The following is a 17,993-nucleotide window of genomic DNA, read 5'->3' on the forward strand; positions in this document are numbered from 1 at the left end:
ACTTTATTTTTTAGTAAAGCGGTGCATTATGAAATTTGAGGTAGAGTTTATGTTGGCCAATAACAGTCTGATTAAAATTATAAATATGATATTAAACCAAAAAAATAAGCTGCAAAAATTGTATTTGTGGAAGATATTATATATATCTTTATCTTTATATATATATTTATTGTGTGCATGTGTATGTCACTGAACTCCTCCTAGACGGTTGGACCGATTTTGATGAAATTTTTTGTGTGAGTTCACGGGGATTCGAGGATGGTTTAGATTCACAATTGGATATTTCATCTCGATTCTGAGTTAAGAAAAAACTAAAAAAACACGCTTTAAAAGCAAAAAAACTAAGCATTGTTGATAATTAGCCTCTATGGCAACAGGCTTTTGCATTGTTGTTGCCTTCTGCGTAAACATGGGAAAGGTTTTTGGTAACGGCAGTGGCGTGCCCAAGAGGAGGGGTATGTATAATGAGAAGATACAAAATGTCCAGCGTAGAAATACTTACCGCCATATGTACATTTGGGCAGGACAATGTCTGTCGGGTCCGCTAGAAAGATATATAGAGATACTAGATAATGCCCGGCATGCGTTGCAATGCCCCAATCAATTTTTTTTTGTAATTTTTTAAACGTATACTAAGCATCTCTCTTTATCTCTATAATTCTCTATCTCTCGATGTATATCTCTATAACTCTCTCTATCTTTCTATTTATATCTCTATCTCTCTATATATCTTTCTAGCGGACCCGACAGACATTGTCCTGCCCAAATGTACTTTTTGTGAGATATGGATATGGCGGTAAGTATTTCTACGCTGGACATTTTGTATCTTCTCATTATACATACCCCTCCTCTTGGGCACGCCACTGCCGTTACCAAAAACCTTTCCCATGGTTACGCAGAAGGCAACAACAATGCAAAAGCCCGTTGCCATGGAGGCTAATTATCAACAATGCTTAGTTTTTTGCTTTTAAAGCATGTATTTTTAGTTTTTCTTAACTCAGAATCGAGATAAAATATCCAATTGTGAATCTAAACCATCCTCGAATCCCCGTGAACTTACACACAAAATTTCATCAAAATCGCGTACAAACAGACAGACAGAAAAAGTACTGTTTTATTATAGTAAGATAGATTATTCTTACATGTTCGCATCCATGCAGTATATGAAAAATCAGCATGCATATCCCCACACCTATAACTATACGTATCTGCTGCCCACGACTTTTTCTGCATGGAATTTTGTATTATCTTGCACCATTTAGAAATTTAAACATTATAACATAACAGTTGATACAGTTGTAGTAGTTTTCTTATGTTCACAAATGATAATTTTTCTCACCTCTATTTCAGTCTTTGCAATAAAAATATGTTACTACCTAAATTTTGAGTAAATATGTTTCTACTTTCAAATGTAATGACGGGAAGACACTTCATAAAATGTCTTTGTAAACCACATTTACTGTTTTTTCCGTCTCGAGCTAGAATGTAAAGATTGTCTGCATTACTGACCCGCGAGCAAGCTACATACATTTCAGAGAGAGAGAGAGAGAGTGAGAGAAAGACACCTATTGAAGGTCTATCCAACTAATTTTTTTATGAGAGCATATTTTCATTAAATAAATCATGAAATCATTCAACGATAAAAGCTGTTTATTTAATTAAGCGGACGGGTTCGCTCCAAGGAGAAAATTGACGCGGCGAGACCTCGTGGACATAGAGAAATGACACACACTCACTATTTGTGTGGCTATGAAACATGATTTTTTTCTGCAATTTAAATTGTAATATACAAAAACGGTATTGAAAATTTAAACAAATATGGCGACACTATAAACTGTCAGGATCTTTATTTTTTTCTTACTCTCTACTTAGTTCCTTACAATAGCAAAACTTAATGGCTTCTAATAATGCGTTGCAATTTTTGCTTTTAAAGCGTGTTTTTTTTAGTTTTTATTAACTCAGAATCGAGATAAAATATCCAATTTTGAATCTAAACCATCCTCACTATTTGTGTGGCTATGAAACATTATTTTTTTCTGCAATTTAAATTGTAATATACAAAAAGGGTATTGAAAATTGAAACAAATATGGCGACGCTATAAACTGTCAGAATCTTTATTTTTTTCTTACTCTCTACTTAGTTCCTTACAATAGCAAAACTTAATGGCTTCTAATAATGCGTTGCAATTTTTGCTTTTAAAGCGTGTTTTTTTTAGTTTTTCTGAACTCAGAATTGAGATAAAATATCAAATTGTGAATCTAAACCATCCTCGAATCCCCGTGAACTCATACACAAAATTTCATCAAAATCGGTCCAGCCGTCTAGGAGGAGTTCAGTGACATACACATGCACACAAGAAATATATATATAAAGATATATGTAAAAATATATATAGAGATAGAGATATAAATAGAAAGATAGAGAGAGTTATATAGATATACATAGAGAGATAGAGATTTAGAGAGATAAAGAGAGATGCTTAGTATACGTTTAAAAAATTACAAAAAAAAATTGATTGAGGCATTGCAACGCATGCCGGGCATTATCTAGTGTGTATATATATTTATATATATATATATCTTTTGAAATCAAACTACAATTTTGGTAATAGAGATTTGAGTTACCTACGCTATTAATAAATCATAAAAAACAATCTAACCTTTGTCAACAGTTTTTAAGTGCCTTCCGTGATACATAATCGTACTCTTTAGAATATATTCATTTCAATTAATTTTTGTTTCTAAAACTCCCACTAGCCATTCTACCTATTTCCTCACAACTACAATGTACCACGATGCACCACTGAACAAAGGTCGGACATCTGCTCAGTGAAAATGCTCGCAGAGTACTTGCCAAAACAAACAGTGTTCACGAAAAACAGCAATGTGTGGAAAATTTTTAATGTTCACGATCCCCAGCTTACTGCGTCTGAAGTTACCAAGTGATCCTGCTAGGGCTCTCAGGTTCAGTACCACTCAATAATATTGGGGAATAATTGGGCCACATTCACGATAGTCAAGTAATGATTTTAGTCTTGGACCTCAGCAACACCGATCTGCATATCTTTGCCGGGAGTTACACAATATAATGTTCGTGCTGCCGAAGAAAGTTGATATTATACCTTAAGTATTACTTTAAAAATTAAATTTAAAAAATGGATGCATGTACTTATGTACGCGCGTTAAAAATATTCCTTACTTGGCATAATAAAAAAATTTAATTTTGCATGCAAATAATTAATAGAAATAAAATATTAGAAGGCTTACAGTTATATTATAAATACAGATGTCTAAGTATAAATTCAATCAAATTTAAAAAAAAAATTAATAAATATTTTGTATTCAATATAAGGTAATATAAACAGGTGTATAAAAATTATTATTTATTATTTGAAAAATAATCAAGTTAAATTTTAATTAATAATGAAAATCAAAATATTTATAGTATTTTATTACATTAAATAATTTATTAAATAAAAATACAATAATTTATAATGCAAATAAATTATACAAACGGGAAAATAACCTCGTTTATATAAATATAAGTAGCCTCCTTGAAAGATTTTATATTTTTTTTTCATCACTAATATTCACAATAATAAAATGCTTTTGATTATATGGACCAGTATTCAATATAATTCACTAAAGTATAACATTCAAAAGCACTTACGTAATTTGTTATTTGTATGTAACTTTTTTTTTCATCGTGTTAGAATTTCGTTCATAACGCGCCTGAAGAAGTATAATTTAAAAATTATTATCTATAAGAACTAAGTTACCAGAAATTGTTGTTCATTCAGAAAAGATGCAAGTATTTTTGGCCATCAAACTAGAAATTTCATAAAGTTACCTTTGAGATAAAAAAAAAAATAAGTAGTGTATCTTACAGATGTGCGACAAAAGAAATTAGTCCTCTACTTCGAAACGAATATCGAAAGACACGTTCGACCTCGTCACAGCCACGCGCTCCTCCTGAACCCAAGCGCGGCCCAATTAAAGCTGGGCTAGCGTCGCGGGAGCCGCTTTGCGCGTGGGGGTTTGTAGAGGAAGGGGGAAGGGGGTGGAATAATCATCCCGCCGTCGCCACCGGAATTTCGGCTCGCCGCTTTATCAACCTGTTATTGCGCCCGGCGGACGGTAATCCCTTCGGAAATCGCTTTCCGACCCCCTTTTCGCAGCGCGCCTGGGGGTCGTTCCAAAGCCGCGGCGCGACCATAAACCTCCCGTCCCACGCACCCTTCCTCACCCCCCCCTTCCACCGCCGTGTCTTCAAACAAACCTCGTGAGCGTGCGCAAGGGGGTGAAGAAGGGAGGGGGGGGGGGGTTTAACACCCGGAACTGCTGCGAACGGGAAATGTTTCTCGCCGTCTGACCGTTCCCCGCGCGCGCGACGGAAGCCACAACAGCCCGCTAATGTCTGTGGCGGACGACCACCGTTTAAGAGAGCGCTGCAGCGCTTTCAGAGGGCGGTGGGAACAGCGGGCGAGAAGTACCTACTTCCTGCACAGGAGCAGGACGACTGCACCGCGTACAGAGCCGCCCGGCGCCTGACGCGGGAAGTGCCAAAAGTCGTTACATAGTGTCCGCAGTCTTGCCCAGCATTGTGTTGTCCCAGTACCTCAAACAGTTAAAATTATTTGTAAAAATTCCTTGAACACCTTCCCAGTATTAACTGCGCATATTAATAAGCATAATGAAACAAAAATATAGTTTAATTGTTGAGTTTTTGATTATGATTTCCATGGTATGAAAAAAAAATTGTAGTTGAATGAAACATTAAATTAAATAAAACATTTTGCGCCAATGAAAGTAATAAATACTCAAAATTATATTGAAAAAACGTGTTTCATATATGTATATAGTTACAATAACTTTCTTGTAGTATTACAAACAATTTCTTGGCAACTTTTTTAAAATGGTATATTTTGTAAAAGTACGAATATATTTTTTTCCTGTGTAGTTGCACGCAAAAATCATTGAGAAATGACTGCATAATAGTTTTTAATAGGTGTTTAAGAAAGTAATAACCACACGTCAGAACCTGCAGCCGAAACATCTGTACTCAGAATATTCATGTTGTCACCAATCCAGTTTAATGTTGTTCCTGTAATAACAGGCTGGAAGAGTTTTGTGTGTAAATGTTTGGTTTCTGAAGCCATAGTTTGTTTTTAACTTTACACTACATTTTTAACAGTAAACACCGTATTGCTATCGGAAAGTCGCTAGTCACAGAATAAACGCAAAAAGAAATGTTCGGTTCAGTTAAAATTCCAACCTTTTATGTGATAGTGAAAAATCTAATCATCACACTCTAATAACAAGGGGAATTAAAAATACTAACGTTAATCGTATGGCGTCTCAGCTATATGTTTTTAAAGTAAATGTTTAAAGGTTTATTTCGACAGCTGTGCACTGAAACGGCAGGACCTCCAAGGTAAAAAAGTAATTAGAATTGGGTCACTGTTCAGAAGTTATAAAAATTAATATAGTTTGGACGCGAATTATTACCCATGGCCATATAAATCACACCAGTGCAATATTTAAATGCGAGAGGTACTTAAATATGCGATGTATTATTATTATTATTATCAGACATATGGATAAAATAAATTTTGATTTTCACAAAAGGATATTTACTGACCTAATAAATTTATTGGAAGCATAAAATTTTAAGAAAATATTAAATCGAAAATTACTTTACAAAATAAATATTTGATTGTGCAACTTATTAATCCATATATTAGTTTATAAATAAACAAATAAGTTTTGATTATCTATTTCAAACGCTGAGAAAACAAAATGACAAAATTGTTAACACACTCTCTTCTTAAAGGCAAGTGGTAATTTGTTTTTAAAATAATTCGTTCTGAATTGAACTTAATTTTTATAGAGCAAAATTATTAGTTGGAATGTGTTTTTGAAGAATACACAAAACCATAATCAAATACTGTTTTTCTACAAAAATGGTTTATGAATAGGGCACCATGCACCATTCTAAATATCAAACAGTTCTAGTTCATAATTTACTCATCGGAAAATTCACTTAGGCTCCCATAACATGACATGGTTCAAACTCCTTAAATTACAGACATTTGAATTGAGTGAGTTAGTTTTTTTTTTTTTCACCAGCCGACAGTAGGGTGAGACATGAGACCCTGAAATAACTTTACCTTCTAGAATGTTCGTTACTCTTAAGCGTATTTTAGTTGTACAGTCGATGGCTGTGGCGACCTCGCGTCTGTTGATAACATTTTCAAGAGCTCCTGGGTGCTGGCGCGCATAGCAGCATCTCACAAAAAGCGCGTGTTTTGGGAAGGGTGGTGAGGGGTGTTTCCAACAACGAAGGGACGCGTTATCGCCGACCCCTAAATTGTTTTATTTCCTGATGAGCCACCGGAACCGCGCGGTTGCAGCGTCGCGTCGGGCGGCAACTGGTCGTCCTGAAGAAGGGTCTCCGGGAGACCGCGTGTTGCCTTTATTTATTTATTTTGCCTCCCCGTGCGAAGGGCCAAATTAAACTGAACCTGCTCATTTCCTTTCACTGTTATGGCAAGGGAGGGAGGTGATAGAGGGAAAGCGCGCACACATACCTTTTCCTTAGCCGCATCCCTCGACTTGCAGCCTTTCCCCCCCTCCCCCCTAACCATCTCTCGCCGCACACAAACTTCCTCGCTTCTCCCCCTTAACCTCGCCCGCATCAGCAGTTTTCACGGTTCTTGACTTCTGACGGCGGGGCCGGCATCCGCCTGGGAGGGAGCTTATATGATCATCACCCCTCCCTCTCTCCGCCGTCATTCTCCAACACCCTTTCCCTCCTCGTCTGCGCTAGTGTTATTGCGAAGTTTAATGCAATTTACGCTGCCTCCCAATTTCTATAAAGGCGGACTATTTAAGTCCGTCCGGCGGGCGGCGGGGGGGTAGCACCGTGTCGTGCCAGGAAGCGTGCCCCCCCCCCTCCCCTGGGAAGGGTTGAAAAGGGGTCGGCAAAGGACGAGAAGGAGGGCTTAATGTCTCTGTAAACAGCCCGGTTCGCTCGTTCCGCTCCAAATATAACAGAAAATGAAGTCGGATGCGGGGTCTTGGAGGAGGGGTGGGGCTCGCCGGTGGCTCGGGAGATGACCGCACGAGGCTACTCTTCCCCCCCCCCCCCCCGCCCTCCTCATGCTGGCAAACTGAGGAGCGTGGCGCGTTTTCCTCGATGGGGGGGGGGGGAAGCAAGGGCTGACAATATCCTCGCGAAATTACCAAACGGACCTCGGGTAGGTTGGCAGATGTGTTGAGACGTAAAATTGACTATTGTGCACGGCGAGAGAAAAGTTTTGGCGCGTAATTGATACATTCGCGAACGGCCATAAAAAGACAAAAAAAAAAAGGAAACTTTCATTTTCTGGGTTGCTTTCACCCGGTAATTGGCTGTATGTAGAAGCTGTTGCATTTCCACGCGGTAGTTGTTGGAAATGGGAAAGTTTTGCCCGTCGCAGCGGAATTTTTTTACGACGGATGTCCATAACTGGGGCGAAACTACAAAGATGAATTGATGCGATACATGTTTCGCCGTACGCAAAGGTTTTTTTTAATCGTAACGGATTCATACGGTACAAGTTTTTAATGTAACAGTTAATTTTATACACTAAATACTTATTATATACAAACAGTGTAATTTCAAAGTGAAATGGAGATTTAGAATCGGATCTCGGATGCCAAATGTCAATTCACGAAAAACAAAGTAAGAAAAAATGGTAAGCAGCACTTTAATTTTAACAGAAGTCACATGCTATCCTCAGCTAATTAGTTAATCCATGATGAATCAATGTATATCATGCATATAGAAGAACATTGTTGGTCTATATCCCGTTCACTAGCAAGCAAAAACATGCATGATGATCAAGTTGTCATGCCAACAAGCCCAAACCTTTAAAAACAAAAAAGTATGGTTTGTCACCGTCTTCGTACAGCAGCAATACTGTTGCCCTGAAAAATGAGCGTAATCCTGAAACTTTTATTAATGATTATTAATCTGCATTTCCCACGAGATAAAATATGTACATAAACGCAACACCATTAGGCACACTATGTGCAAGGAACCCAAGTAATAATCTTAAGTTTGGACACTAACACAGAAAGTGGCCAAAGGCCTCACGACATCTACCTCTGCAAGAATGTGTTCCTGAATGGTTGGTGTTGCATCAAAGTGACCAGCGTGATTCTCTATATGAACTTGGGATTTCCAAAAACGTTCGCCTGATCGTGTTTTAACTCGAAACTCACGTAAAGACACCCAAACCGGTCACTTAAAGCACTTCTTTTGATAAGGAGAAAGGGATGTTAAGCATACTTTTTTTTGTGTAAAAGTAGTGGATTTTTAGGCATATTAATGTTTTTTTCGTTATATCTCATTATAGAATTTTTTTAAAGATTACGTTTACAGTTTTAAATACTTATTCTGAATTTTGCACTATAGAGGTTCAGAAAATATCAACGATAATATTAAATTTATTTTCTAATGTGAGTAATACTGTCATAAAACCGAATTTAATAAACTTATAATTAAAAACGTAATAGACCCAGCTTTTATCGTTGAATGAACTAAAAATTAAAACATAAAATGTTAATTGTGTTTTTGGTCCAACAGCCAAATAATGCACCACAACTCTGTATAACTAAAAACGTGAGTTAATTGATATAATTTGCCTGAAATTTTCTATGAGTAATAACAATATAATCTGTAATAGATTTTCTGTCACTAAATTAAGGATACAGTCAGTAAAAATTTAATAAGATGAAAACTTTAAAATATACAGAAAGTTTTCCATAAGACAAAGTTTTGACATCAAACACGTTTCACAGTCACGCTTTTGCAAGTACAGACAGGCCCTCTTAGCGAGGCGCTTCTTAATTCCAGGGGGTCCGATCACACCTGTCCCCCCTTACCAGGGATCTACGCCCAGTGGGTGCTGAAATGTTATCTTTAAAAGATTTGTGCAATGGGAGTGCATGACTTGATGTAAGTTTTTGGACATACGCCATTGCTAAGAACTTTTTCTGTTGAAGAAAAACTAATAAATAAAATAAATAAATACAAATAAAAATACTCAAAAAAAAAAAAAAAAAAAAAAAAACACAAAATTAAGCAAACAATTGCTGTTGTCAACAAGGATATGAACACCACAAAATATTCCGAAACAGGAATATGGTCAGCAAACAAAGAAAAAACAAAGAAAAATGTACTAAGAGAACGAAAAAATCCCCACAAATGATGACAACACAAAAATATTGAAACCCAAAATAATTCAGCACAACAGTTGAAGCGAGACAAAAAAAAAACAAAACGAAAAAACAAACAAATACAATAGTTTTACCTAAACAGAAACAAGCGACGTTTCGGGAACTGCTATCTGCTCCCGTCCTCAGGCAGAGACGCACATGGTACGGAAACACAGGTGCGACTGAGAAGGGGCTGGAAAATGAGGGTATTTATCAGAGAAAGGGCTACATCTTGCTCAGCCAATGACAGACGAGCTGTCTCCCCATTGGCTGTGCACCATGTAGTTAAAGCGGATTGGTTATGGTGGAAACAAAAGTATACAGGAAACCTACGCACACAGGCCAATACCTTAATTTTGCATCCAACCATCCCAAAACAACAAAAACTGGCATAATTCACACACTAACCAACCGAGCTGAGATTATTTGTTCTGATGAGAAATCTATTGCGGTTGAACACAATCATATAAAAAAAGAACTCATAGCCAATGGTTACCCTGTCAACACCATCAAACAGCATTTGAAATCCAACAAAACACTCAAATCCACAGAAACTGAGAAACCTGCAGGAACCCTAGTTATTCCATATGTTCAAGGGCTTTCAGAAAAAATAAGACGCCTAGGAAATAAATATGGACTTCAAACAGCATTCCGTTCTAAATCTACTATTAAAAGTATTGTTACCAAGGTGAAACCAGCCACAGAAAAATTACAAACTCACAACTATGTGTATAAAATCCCCTGTGAATGTGGCCACATGTACATAGGTGAAACTGGCAGAGCTCTATCCACCCGAATCAAAGAACACAAAAACAACTGCAAGAAGGGTGAAACCCTAAAATCCAGACTTGCTGAACATACATGGGAAAATAGCCACAAAATTCTCTGGGAAGACTCCACACCACTCATACAGGAATCCGATAAAATAAAAAGGAAAATCAAAGAATCAGCCTTCATTATTAGCAATAAAAATATTTTCAGCCAGCAGAGCATTGAATTAAAAAATATGTGGATCCCTTTGATAAAGAGAGAAACATCCCTGCAGCACAAAACAATAGCCAATACTCAACCCACCATAACCAATCCGCTTTAACTACATGGTGCACAGCCAATGGGGAGACAGCTCGTCTGTCATTGGCTGAGCAAGATGTAGCCCTTTCTCTGATAAATACCCTCATTTTCCAGCCCCTTCTCAGTCGCACCTGTGTTTCCGTACCATGTGCGTCTCTGCCTGAGGACGGGAGCAGATAGCAGTTCCCGAAACGTCGCTTGTTTCTGTTTAGGTAAAACTATTGTATTTGTTTGTTTTTTCGTTTTGTTTTTTTTTTGTCTCGCTTCAACTGTTGTGCTGAATTATTTTGGGTTTCAATATTTTTGTGTTGTCATCATTTGTGGGGATTTTTTCGTTCTCTTAGTACATTTTTCTTTGTTTTTTCTTTGTTTGCTGACCATATTCCTGTTTCGGAATATTTTGTGGTGTTCATATCCTTGTTGACAACAGCAATTGTTTGCTTAATTTTGTGTTTTTTTTTTTTTTTTGAGTATTTTTATTTTTATTTATTTATTTTATTTATTAGGTTTTCTTCAACAGAAAAAGTTCTTAGCAATGGCGTATGTCCAAAAACTTACATCAAGTCATGCACTCCCATTGCACAAATCTTTTAAAGATAACATCAATGCCCGGTATGGACCCGGTATGCATATTTCTCTGAGGAAGTTGGAAAAGAAATTAATTGATTTATCACAATGTTCGTATAACTTGACTTTTCTCTGTAAATGTCGCAGTAAGGGAGTCATTCCTAGAGGACTCACAATCAAATCCCCGGTCAACAGCAAACAGGCTCAACAAATAACCCGGAAAGCCAGCCAAAAGCTTCTGAGTGAAAGAATTGCTGCATATCACTGCCAAAAATCACATTTGAACAATGAAATTTCGGCACTACAGCTTGAAATTCAGTCTACCCTCAATACTAAAGATTTCAATCGCATCTATCAGTCCATCACGAATCTGGTCCAAAAGAGGTCTCTACAGTGCAAAGAGAAGCAAAAAGATAAATTAGCCAAACTGACGAGTAAGATAAATACAAAAACACATCCCACAACACAGAGCATCAACACTGTCGTTAATTCATCTTCAAGAAAGTTGTCCAATAGCGAGGAAAATGTTTTACAAAAAGGCCTCAATTTCAGCATTGCTCCACGACACATTCCTGCACTTGACATAGTTTTATCTGTTGAGAGTGCAATATACAAACTTCCTGCCGCCAAACAAGATGAATTTCGTTGGAATGTGCGTACATCAATCACTTCAGCTGGTCCACCTAAACCGAATCTGCCGCCTGATGAACTAAAGGCCATCAAAACTCTGAAATCCGACCATACCATTGTAATCCTCCCAGCCGATAAGGGTCGTGCTACAGTCATACTTGACAAACCAGACTATGAGCAAAAAATTACTGATTTGATCACCACAGATCAATATACAAAACTGGTAAAAGACCCCACAGCCAGCATTGAAAGAAAAGTGTACCAAACTCTAAAAAAACATCAGAATCACATCCCAGAAAAAACTAGATCAGAACTGACAACACACAGCAGTAAAGCACCCCACATTTACGGTCTTCCAAAGATTCATAAACCCGACATGCCTCTGCGCCCGATCATCAGTTGTTGTAATTCCCCATGCCAGAAACTATCAAAATATCTCCTGAAAATTGTTGAGCCACTAGCAGGACAGACAGATACATTTGTCAAAGATTCTAATCATTTTATTTCTATAGTCAAAACACTGAAAATAGAAAACAATGATACCCTGGTGAGTTTTGATGTCCAAAGCCTCTTCACTAATGTGCCAGTAGCCGAAACACTCAGCATTGTCAAGGCGAAATTGGAAGCTGATCCAACCCTAAAGGACAGAACTATAATACCAATCCCATCCATCATGGAAATGATTACCCTCTGTGTCACCACAACATATTTCCAGTTCAAGGATATTTTCTACAAACAGACCGATGGCATGGCAATGGGCTCTTCTCTTTCACCATTTATGGCCAATATATTTATGGAAAACTTTGAGCAAGAAGCACTTAGCAAAAGTAATAGCCCTCCAAAAATCTGGCTCCGTTATGTGGATGATACCTTCACTGTCTGGCAACATGGACCTGGAACTTTGGAGGAATTTGTGAACCACCTCAACTCTCTGAGGCCATCAATAAAATTCACATATGAAAAAGAAACCAAAGGTAGCATTCCTTTCCTGGATGTACTAGTCAGCAGAAAAAACAACAGCCTGGAAAACAAAGTATACAGGAAACCTACGCACACAGGCCAATACCTTAATTTTGCATCCAACCATCCCAAAACAACAAAAACTGGCATAATTCACACACTAACCAACCGAGCTGAGATTATTTGTTCTGATGAGAAATCTATTGCGGTTGAACACAATCATATAAAAAAAGAACTCATAGCCAATGGTTACCCTGTCAACACCATCAAACAGCATTTGAAATCCAACAAAACACTCAAATCCACAGAAACTGAGAAACCTGCAGGAACCCTAGTTATTCCATATGTTCAAGGGCTTTCAGAAAAAATAAGACGCCTAGGAAATAAATATGGACTTCAAACAGCATTCCGTTCTAAATCTACTATTAAAAGTATTGTTACCAAGGTGAAACCAGCCACAAAAAAATTACAAACTCACAACTGTGTGTATCAAATCCCCTGTGAATGTGGCCACATGTACATAGGTGAAACTGGCAGAGCTCTATCCACCCGAATCAAAGAACACAAAAACAACTGCAAGAAGGGTGAAACCCTAAAATCCAGACTTGCTGAACATACATGGGAAAATAGCCACAAAATTCTCTGGGAAGACTCCACACCACTCATACAGGAATCCGATAAAATAAAAAGGAAAATCAAAGAATCAGCCTTCATTATTAGCAATAAAAATATTTTCAGCCAGCAGAGCATTGAATTAAAAAATATGTGGATCCCTTTGATAAAGAGAGAAACATCCCTGCAGCACAAAACAATAGCCAATACTCAACCCACCATAACCAATCCGCTTTAACTACATGGTGCACAGCCAATGGGGAGACAGCTCGTCTGTCATTGGCTGAGCAAGATGTAGCCCTTTCTCTGATAAATACCCTCATTTTCCAGCCCCTTCTCAGTCGCACCTGTGTTTCCGTACCATGTGCGTCTCTGCCTGAGGACGGGAGCAGATAGCAGTTCCCGAAACGTCGCTTGTTTCTGTTTAGGTAAAACTATTGTATTTGTTTGTTTTTTCGTTTTGTTTTTTTTTTTGTCTCGCTTCAACTGTTGTGCTGAATTATTTTGGGTTTCAATATTTTTGTGTTGTCATCATTTGTGGGGATTTTTTCGTTCTCTTAGTACATTTTTCTTTGTTTTTTCTTTGTTTGCTGACTATATTCCTGTTTCGGAATATTTTGTGGTGTTCATATCCTTGTTGACAACAGCAATTGTTTGCTTAATTTTGTGTTTTTTTTTTTTTTTTTGAGTATTTTTATTTTTATTTATTTATTTTATTTATTAGTTTTTCTTCAACAGAAAAAGTTCTTAGCAATGGCGTATGTCCAAAAACTTACATCAAGTCGGGTGCTGAAATATAATTTATGTTAAATTTTATATAATTAATTTTAGTGTATAGTCATTACGGAAATGAAAGAAGAGAGCACCCCACCCTTTTAGTTATACAGAGTTGTAGTGCATAATTTGGCTGTTTGACAATAAACTTAAATTTAAATTTTACTTTGTAATTTTTAGTTTATTTGGCTTTTTTAACTATAAGTTTATTGTATTATTTAAAGTCTCAAATTAAAATTAAAATTAAAACCTTTAATATGAGTAATTGATACAAATTAAAAATACTAAATATGTGTGATTCAAGTATTTATTTGTTACACTGAACTTAAAATTAGTCATTAATTTTCACGTAATCTAGTCATTTCTGCTAATGCGTCAACATTACACGGAAATTTTCTTGTTATCTTACAGCAATCAAGATTTTCTAATTGGAGACCATCCTGTGACTTTATGCGACTAAGAGCTACATAAGCCTGTCCGGCAGCAAATAGACGCGATCCCAAATAAACAACTGCATAATCTACAGTGCAGCCTTGCATTTTATGCACGGTAGATGTCCAACTCAGTATTAATGGCAATATTCGTCTTTCAGCAGTACCATAGTTGTATTTCGCTTGAAACTGAATGGCCATTGGTTTAAATATATGTACACCATCTGTGCCGAAATCAACACGGACTGATGTATGTTATGTCCGTATCATACACTTGATCACGCCGAAAGAGTGGCCAGATAATTTCAGATATAGTACCCATGTTGCCATTATCGAACTCCGGGCACATTTTCCACCATAACTCGACCTCGGAAACACTCTAAATCAAAATATTTTTGAAATATTCGAAATTTAGGGGCATTATACCCCCCCCCCCCCAACCAAAGGGTATAAAGCGCAAGCCTGTGCACATTTTTCACCATAAAAATTATTATGAAATGAAATAACAAACGTTTATGGTTTTAAAAACTAATTTAAAGAAATATTGATCTAAATTTTTGAGTTTTAGGTAAAATCAAAGCTCTTGACGGTCTTTAAAGTATATGTCTACAAGATTGAAACTCGTCAGTGATTTTCTATATATTACACATTAACTGAGCACGTGAGTTTTCCTAACATCAGCCTCCAAGGCGGGTTACGGGAGCGTTAAAGAGTTAAGGGCTTTAACACCTCCTCCGGCACTTTTTCCACACACCATAACACGACCTATTGGATCGGGAACACTCCAAACAAAAAAAAAGTACATATTTTTTATTTATAATTTAGGGTCATTAACCTCCTCCGAGGGGGAGAAAGTTGAACCTGCGCACATTTTTCACCATAAACCGACCTCAAAAACACACTAAATCGAAAATAATATATCTTTTTTTAAATTTTCGAAATTTAGGGGTCATATCCCCCCCCCCCCTTTTTCACCCGCGGGTACATTTTGCACCATAACCCAGCCTTTTTTTATCGGAAACATCAAAAATTAAAAAAAGCAAAGATTAATTTTTTTTTTTAATGTTGGGACTTAAACTCATACATACAGGCCAAGCTGATAAAAGCGTGGTAAAAAAAAAAATTGCAGCACAACACCATTTGTTAGGTTTTACCTGTGTAGTGAATTGATAGCAAAAGAAAATCAAACGAGTGAGAAAAAACATCATGTAAATAGCACAGCATTGGTTGAAATACGTAATTTTATAGTGGTAGCTGGGATGTACTCAAAGAACTAAAATCGTAGTTACAATATGCTATGAACTATAGCTTAAAAAAATGCTTTTATGTATGGTGTGTGTTATGTATGACACGTAACAAAAACAAGGGATATAACAAGTGGAAATTTTAGAAAAAGCACTTAAATAACAGTAATGACAAAATATTTTGAAAAAGTGTTAGTCTTTCAGTACTCTCCAGAGAAGTGTAGAATCTAGTCTCGGTAACGAGAAAATTCGTATTTCCCTAAGTTGCAAAAACACTTATAATACCAAACTCGAACACGAAATTTAACGTAGAATTATTTAAAATTAAGTGTAATATGTACACGCAAATTGCGTTTACAACTACATTTCGCGAATGATACGCAGTTTCCGCACCCACCATTATAATTCGCTGCCGGAGCAGCTACGTCTACTATCGAATCCTTCCATTTGCAGACCGAAATTTTAAACTATATAATTAAAAGAATTTGACAAAAGCCAAAAGGAACTGAAAAACAAAACCCTGGTTTTGGACCAGATCTTCACAAAGAATTGTATTAAAATACTACCTATCTTGTTAAATTTCACTAAACAGTTAATACTCTAATGTTTCCCTTCGGCTTTGTGAACTTTGGTTCGCGCAATCCACCACAGATGGCAGCACCATGGTTTCACATTTACTATGCATGCGTCTTCCTTTCCATTCACAAAATTACTCCCACCGAATACCGTATTTCGAAACCAAGAATGTCACATTAAAAAAAATTAAAATGGCGTGTGAGACCGAGACTAAAGACATTCGCTTGAAGCTTGTGAGCCTCGGGGGTCCACAAGACATCCGACGCTCCTTCCCTCACCGTGACCTATGCCCCCTCCCCCCCTTCCTCGCCCGAGCAGCAGCTGCGTCATCAGACCCCAACGCTAATTACCATAGAGTCGGGCTCGTCACAGAGTCGCGCGCGTTGTCCCCGGAGGGGGCTCGCCGACCTGACATCCGACAGGCGCCTCAGTCGGCGAGAGGGGTTGGCCGACGACGACGAAGAGGAAGGGATCGCCGTGCCGTCCTGGGTATGGAGGAGCAAGGGGGGGGGGGAAGGGGGGGAAGGGGGTGGGGGGACGGTGGAGGACTTGGACCGCACATCATCTGCAGCTACATCATCAGACACAGATGCTGGCCGGTCGACCCCAGGACACACGCGTGCATGTGGTTGTTGTTCCGCGACGCACGAGCTAGGGGGTGGGGGTACCGCCGTTTCTGTGGAAGAGTTCCCGAACACGTATCCTCCCTTAAGGGCATCCTCCCCACCAGTTCATTTTGCAAATGACGGGATTAGCGAGGGAGCTCCTCCTCCCCCCCCCCCTCCACCACGCCGTGAAAGCATCGCCTCCCCTCCCTCAGGGGCCGAGCGTCATTTACACAGTGCGCGATCCGTTCCTTCCGGCGAATGTGATTTTAATAACGGGGCGTGCGCGTTGCGGCGGCGGCTTTGATGGCGGCGCGCGGGACCTTTTGTGCGGCCACAAGGGCGAGAAGCTGCGTGCGGACCGAGAAGGGCTGTAAGCCCCGCTGTCTCGTGCGCCCCGGGGCGGTGGCAGTGTTTGTTAGGGCGAGGGCCCAGCGTTGGTCTTCTCCGTCAAACTCAGGCTACATATTTTTATCCCGCCTTTTTTAATAGTGATGTCACAGAAAAAATTAATTAAAATTTTCTCAGTAGAATTTTCGATGTGTAACGTCTTCGCTCTCGGTAAAAAAAAAAAATTATTTCGTAAATACGACCGAAATCAACTAACATAAATGTGTAACACTTGCGCTGCTAGCATCTGTGGTGGTGGATTGCGCGAACCAAAGTTCACAAAGACAAAGGGAAATATTTCAGAAAATATCTGTTTAGTGAAATTTAACAAGATGGGCAGTATTTTAATACAATTCTCTGTTCCGATCAGGTTCGAAGCCATGGTTTATAATTTTTTTTACAATTATTTTTTGCTTTTGTCAAAGCCGTTTTATTTCGGTCTGCAAATTGAAGGATTCGATAGTAGACGTAGCTGCTCCGGCAGCGAATTATAACGGCGGGTGAGGAAACCACGTGTTATTTTGCGTCCATAAATGTAGTTGTAAACACAATTTACGTATATTTATCACGCTTGTCATTATTTTAAATAATTGTACGTTAAATTACGTGTCCAAGTTTTGTTTTATAAGTGTATCTTGAACATGAAAACACATGAATTTGCTTGTTACCGAGGTCTGAAGTTAAACAAACATCACTGGCAAGTCGGAGAGAAAAGGTAACTTTTTTTTTACTTGTGGTCTCGTCGACTTCAGGGTCATTAAAGACAGCACCACAAAACGACCCAGACTACGGATATTGTTGAAGTAATAGTCCATGGTTTGCATTTAAGAATGACTCCAACTATTGCTTGAAAATCCACGGAAAAAAAA

At 38.1% G+C, this 17,993-nt stretch overlaps 1 protein-coding gene across 2 annotated transcripts in view; it reads left to right on the forward strand.

Moving 5' to 3' along the window:
• The window catches only part of LOC134530605 (cytotoxic granule associated RNA binding protein TIA1), a 717,211-nt gene that overhangs the window by 571,478 nt on the left and 127,740 nt on the right, over positions 1-17,993 (forward strand). The gene's annotated exons all lie outside the window — the stretch shown is intronic.

This window comes from Bacillus rossius, chromosome 3, assembly GCF_032445375.1.
Source record: "Bacillus rossius redtenbacheri isolate Brsri chromosome 3, Brsri_v3, whole genome shotgun sequence".
NCBI classification, from domain to species: domain Eukaryota; kingdom Metazoa; phylum Arthropoda; class Insecta; order Phasmatodea; family Bacillidae; genus Bacillus; species Bacillus rossius.